The following is a 5,886-nucleotide window of genomic DNA, read 5'->3' on the forward strand; positions in this document are numbered from 1 at the left end:
CAATGATACTCACTACTTCACAAAGAAATCTTTCTTTTTTATGGCCTGTGACACCCAACGGGAGTTTTCTACACACTAGATAATTAACCAAATTTGCATACCAATTGGTTGCATCTACAGCAAATAATTTTTCATCTGGGAATGTGTCGAAAATTTGAAGTACATTTCCATCTTCATTGCCAGCTTCCAATCGAGACCGATGGTCTACAACTTGATTCTCTGAACCCTTACGGTCTTTTATCTCGATGTCAAATGCTTGCAATAGTAAGATCCAGCGTATCAGTCTTGATTTTGCATCCTTATTCACAAAAAGATATATCAACGCTGAGTGATCAGTAAATACAGTAACCTCTGCACCTACAAGATAAGAACGAAACTTGTCAAAAGTAAGGACTACAGCCAACAACTCTTTCTCTGTAGTGGTATAGTTAATTTGAGCCACTGTAAGAGTTTTGCTAGCATAATGGATGGCGTGAAATATTTTTCCCTTGCGTTATCCTAGAATAACACCCACAACAAAGTCATTTTTATCGCAAATAATTTCAAAAGGTTGAAACCAATCTGGTGCAACGACAATGGGTGCATTTACTAGTTGCGTCTTTAATTGAATGAATGCCTCTAGACAGGCATCGTCAAAGAAGAATTTTTTATTATGTTCCAGCAATGAGCATAAGGGCTTTGTAATTTTCAAGACATTTCTAATAAATCTTCGGTAAAACCCCGCATGCCCAAGAAAACTGCGAATACCTTTCACATTTTTCGGTGGAGATGATTTCTCAATGATTTCCACTTTAGCTTGTCTACTTCAATGCCTTGACTAGATATGCAATGGCCTAACACAATTCCTTTAGTTGCCATGAAATGAAATTTTTCCCAATTTAGAACAAGATATGTGTCTTCACATCGCTACAACACTTTATCCAAATTGTCAGCGCAATGATCAAAATCATTCCCATATACTGAGAAATCATCCATAAAAACCTCTAAAGAATCTTCGATCATATCTGAGAATATTTACATCATGCACCTTTAAAATGTGGCTGGTGCGTTACAAAGATCGAAAGGCATACGGAAAAAAGAAAAAGTACCAAAGGGATAGGTGAAAGTTGTTTTCTCTTGATCCTCCGGTGCAATAGCAATTTGATTGTATCCAAAATAGCAGTTTAAGAAGTAGTAATAGGCTCTTCTAATAAGCTTGTCCAACATTTGGTCAATGAAAGGAAGTGTGAAGTGGTCCTTCCTTATGGCAGCATTAAGTTTGTGATAATCCATACAGACTCGTCATCCCGTAGGAATACGTGTAACAAGTAATTTTTCGTTGTCTTTGCTAACCACTGTGATGCCACTCGTTTTAGGAACACATTGCACTGAACTTACCCAATTACTATCAGAAATAGGATAGATAATTCCAACATCTAGCCACTTTATAATTTATTTCTGAACAACTTCCTTCATCTTCTCGTTTAATCTTCTTTGTTGCTCAATCGACTGCTGGCCTTCATCTTTCAACTTCATCTTGTGCATGCAGAAAGATGGACAAATACCTCGAATATTGGCAATACTCCAAGCAATAGCTCGTTTATGTTGCTCAAGAATATGGATCAATTTCTCTTATTGAGTTACATCTAGTGTTGTGGAGACAATAATTGGGAGAGTATTATTATCACTAAGAAAGACATATTTAAGATGAGTAGGTAGTGGTTTCAATTCCAAAGTAGGATCTTTGTCGATAGATAGTTTGAAAATTGGAGCTGTTCTATTAGCTAAGTCTAACAATTCAATCTATCATCTATGCCTGAGTTCAATATTATTAGCGTCAGCCCTGCTGTCAAAATTATCTAAGAATTCATCATCAGATGTCACTGCAAACTCCTCAGAAAGTATTGTGCTTTGGTCATCAAATTCTTCTGCAATTAAATCATCTAGCACATCAATAGTATGGGATTCTTCTTTTTCCTTGCATTGAATAGATTCGAAAACAATGAAGGTAACATGCTCATCATTAAGTCGCATGGTCAGTTCACCTTTGTAAATCAACAAGACTTCGTCCCGTAGCTAAAAATGGTCGTCCCAAGATTATGGGAACCTCCTTGTCTTCCTTACAGTCAAGTATGATAAAGTCAGCTGAAAAAATGAATTTATCCATACAAACTAAGATATCTTTGATTTTACCTTCAGGTTGAGCCAAAGATCGATTAGCTAGTTGCAGTGTCATTGCAGTAGATTTCATGTGACCAATTCCCAACTTTCTGAAAGCTGATAGCGGCATTAGGCTGATGCTAGCTCCCAAGTCGCATAATGTATTGCCCAAATAATGGTTTCCAATTAAGCATGGAATAGTAAAGCTCCCAAGATCTTTCATTTTGGGTGGCAACTTATTTGTCAAAAGAGCACTACAGCCCTCTGTGAGTGCAATAGTTTCCATATCACTGAGCTTCTTCTTCTTGGACAAGAGCTCCTTCATAAATTTCCCATAATTCAGAATTTGCACAAAAGCATCTATTAAAGGAATATTAACCTGAAGTTGCTTCAGTGTGTTCAGGAACTGTTGGTACTGCTTGTACTGCTCATTCTCCTTGAGTCTTTGTAGAAAAGGTGAGGATGGAGATACATCTGATTGCGCCGACACCTTTGGTTGCGTCGACATTTTCGAGGGTTGGACATTAGGCATATGAGTGACAATTTGTTGAACTTTTTTGTCTGGTACATCGACAAACTCTTCAGATTCAAATTTCTCACTAGGGATCACTTCAGCAATATCTTGAGGTGCCATAATAGAGTCTGTAGTCGACTCACAAATATTTTTACCACTTCTAAGCGTGATAACCTTTGAGTGTTCTTTCCTTCTCAGACTGGGATTTTCCGTGTCACTAGGTAGTGTGCCTGGTGGTCGATTATTCAGATTCAAAGCAAGTTGCCCTAATTGTGCCTCCAACGCCCGAATGGAAGATGAATTCCCTTGCACAATAGCTTCTGTACGCGTCATATGCTCCTGCATTAAAGCCTCAATAGCAGCTAACGGGTCAGAAGGAGAAGCTTGCGTGTACTGTTGTCATCGATGGTTTGGAACATGCTAATTCGGCATTAAAGAGTGTTATGACTGCGACTGTTTCTAATGTAGGTGCATTGGCTTTGTTGTAGATGTATCTGAGTGTGCTGATTGTAGTTCTGCTGTTGTTGATTGTAATTCCCTTGTCTTGAACTATAATTGCCATGAGTAGATACCTGGAATTTCTAATTCAAAATTCAAATTTAAATGTACAATGATTCGATAGATAAGATTTTCCCTTTCTTAAAACAACAAAATGAAATAGGTCTATTTTTGCCTGAGAATTCCTGCTAAAAATATTCATTTATTATTCATTATATAGTTGTTATATGATATGAGACCAAAAAGAGGAAATGGAAATATTTGTTTTGTATATCAATAGATGAAATAAAGGTGTGGAAAACAAGATAAGGATTCTCTACAATGACATTGTAGGCTAATTGAAAGGGATGTAGCGCAGCTTGGTACCGCGTTTGTTTTGGGTACAAAATGACACGGGTTCAAACCCTGTCATCCCTACCTATTACTTCTCCTTTGAGTAGTAACGAGGGAGTCGTTTTAGATTGATTAATGTTAAGCATACATAATCTATCATTTTCTCATATTATATATGATATATGATAGTATAGATGTGCGCGATGTATTGGGGTTATAAAATAAAAGAATCCTCTTTTTTACAATCTTATTTATTATGATAAGAAAACACTCTTAGTTTAGTTCGGTAGAACGTGGGTCTCCAAAACCCAATGTTGTAGGTTCAAATCCTACAGAGCGTGATTTCGCTCTTGTTAGGTCGAAAATTACACCGAACTGAAAAAAAAATTAAACAGCAATTCAAATTTGACCTCCTTGGATTAAATTATTAAATTAGAATTATTAAATAAATTGAAAATCGCATATTTAAGAATTAAAGGGGTCAATCAAAAAAAGGTAAGTTAATTAATCCAAAAAAGGTATGTTAATTAATCAAAGGTCCAACTGATCACCACATTTGTCTTGTAAATATGCGGGTACGAATAATCCAGCCAAAGTAATAGGAATTACACCTAAGATGATTCCAAATAGAAAAACTTCAATCATTTCAATTTATTTGAAAGGAGAAAAAGAAAGGTAATAGCTATCCCTAAATATTAATTTTTATTGCCCATGAATATCAATACTTAATAATTGATAATTAACACGGTAAGTAGCTATAGAATATATGGAATAGGATAGAAAGCTTTGTTTTATGAATTGTTTATTCATTAAATTAATTTTCAAATAAGTTGTATCTTACTCAGACCTATAAATAAAGTTGTGGTTATAGTTAAAGCCGGTATTAAAAAATAGAAATAACTAGTTATAGTAGGCATGAAGGAGCTAAATGAAATATATTCTCATATCGGAATGTCGCAGCATTTTGTCTAGCATTCTGAGTTCCTCAAGACTGTTCATTGCATGCAGAATTATTATAAGAGTTGGCATAAGAATTGTTGCGGATGTTACTAACATAAAAGGCATTCTCTACATGTTGTGGACAGTCTTCATAGTTGTGGTTGTCACTAGTCCATTGCATACTTTTTTATCATACTTGCAAGAGAAGAAACTTGAACACTAAATGCAGATATTATGTCCAGTTCAATAACTCCTAGAGTTGCTTTTACTTGTGCAGCTCTAGAGATTAGATATTGGTAATCATTCTGAGCAATTCTCTCTAGAATTTCAATAGCATCATTATAAGTACAATCCAGTAAAGGCCAATTGGCTGATGCATCAACAAGACTCCTCGTGTGTGAATTCAGCCCATTATAAAAAATCTCAATTTGTGTTTCCTGTTGAATGTCATGCATGGGATAACGTTGAAGCAATGATTTATAGCATTCCCATGTGGTGTGAAGATTTTAATCGTCTAGGTGATGATAAGCTGTAATATCATTTCAAAGACGAACATTCACTGTTGGCGAGTTAAATCGTAAAAAAAAATGTGTTGCTAGTGCATTCCAAGAAGTAATTGATCCAGAAGGTAGACCAAGGAACAAAGTACAAGCTCTTCCCAGCAAGGAATAAGGAAATAATTGCATGTTTAAAGTGTCATCAGGAACGCCTTGTTGACTAAAGGAATCACAAATCAATAAATATGATTTAAGATATTCTCGTGCATCTTCATGTGGCAGTCCAACATATTGCCCATTAGAATTCAACATTTGAAACATTACTCGCTTGAGTTCAAAATTTCCAGCTTGGATTGTTGGCCTAACAGCTCCCAGTTGTAAGTCATCCAAGACAGGTACGACAAAATCTTGTATAGTCCTGTTTTGTATTTGAGTGTCTTGCTGCAACGGTGGGTCAGTAGCATTTTTGTTCTGCAGCGGGGGTATGACTGCATTGTTTCTTGGCAAAGCTATATTTCTTTGTTCTCGAAGTCTCCACTGAACGGTTCTTTCAATTTTTGGATCAAAATCAGCATTAAACTTCGAATTGCTTCGGGTCATACAACACCTAAAATAAAATGTGCAAATAACAACAAAAAGAAAACAAGCTAGTAGCAACTAAATATTATGAAATAAAAACAAACACAAATAAACATCAAACAAACGCCATCCCCAGTAATGGTGCTAAAACTTGATCGGTTGTTGAACGTCACAGCAATAATGTGCAAGCGTACATTGTCGAAAAAATTCCTCAACGACGGCATGGTGGAACTAAATTATGAAAGAGGTCGAAAAAATAGTGAAGAAAAATTGAAAGGTCACTGAAGCCAATGGCGGCATGGTGGCGCGGCAACGACGGTCTGGCGAGAACTCGACAAAGGGGAGAAGAAGGGAGAGAGAGATGTTGTGGCACAAGAGTGAAAGAGG

The 5,886-nt window shown here is 36.3% G+C and overlaps 1 non-coding gene across 1 annotated transcript; it reads left to right on the forward strand.

Annotated features, from left to right (window-relative positions):
• The first annotated feature begins 3,751 nt into the window (after window positions 1-3,751).
• On the forward strand, window positions 3,752-3,825 carry TRNAW-CCA (transfer RNA tryptophan (anticodon CCA)). The gene has a single exon. It is a non-coding gene; the product is annotated as a tRNA-Trp (tRNA).
• The last annotated feature ends 2,061 nt before the right edge of the window (window positions 3,826-5,886 follow it).

Source organism: Gossypium raimondii, chromosome 12, assembly GCF_025698545.1.
Source record: "Gossypium raimondii isolate GPD5lz chromosome 12, ASM2569854v1, whole genome shotgun sequence".
In the NCBI taxonomy this organism is placed as follows: domain Eukaryota; kingdom Viridiplantae; phylum Streptophyta; class Magnoliopsida; order Malvales; family Malvaceae; genus Gossypium; species Gossypium raimondii.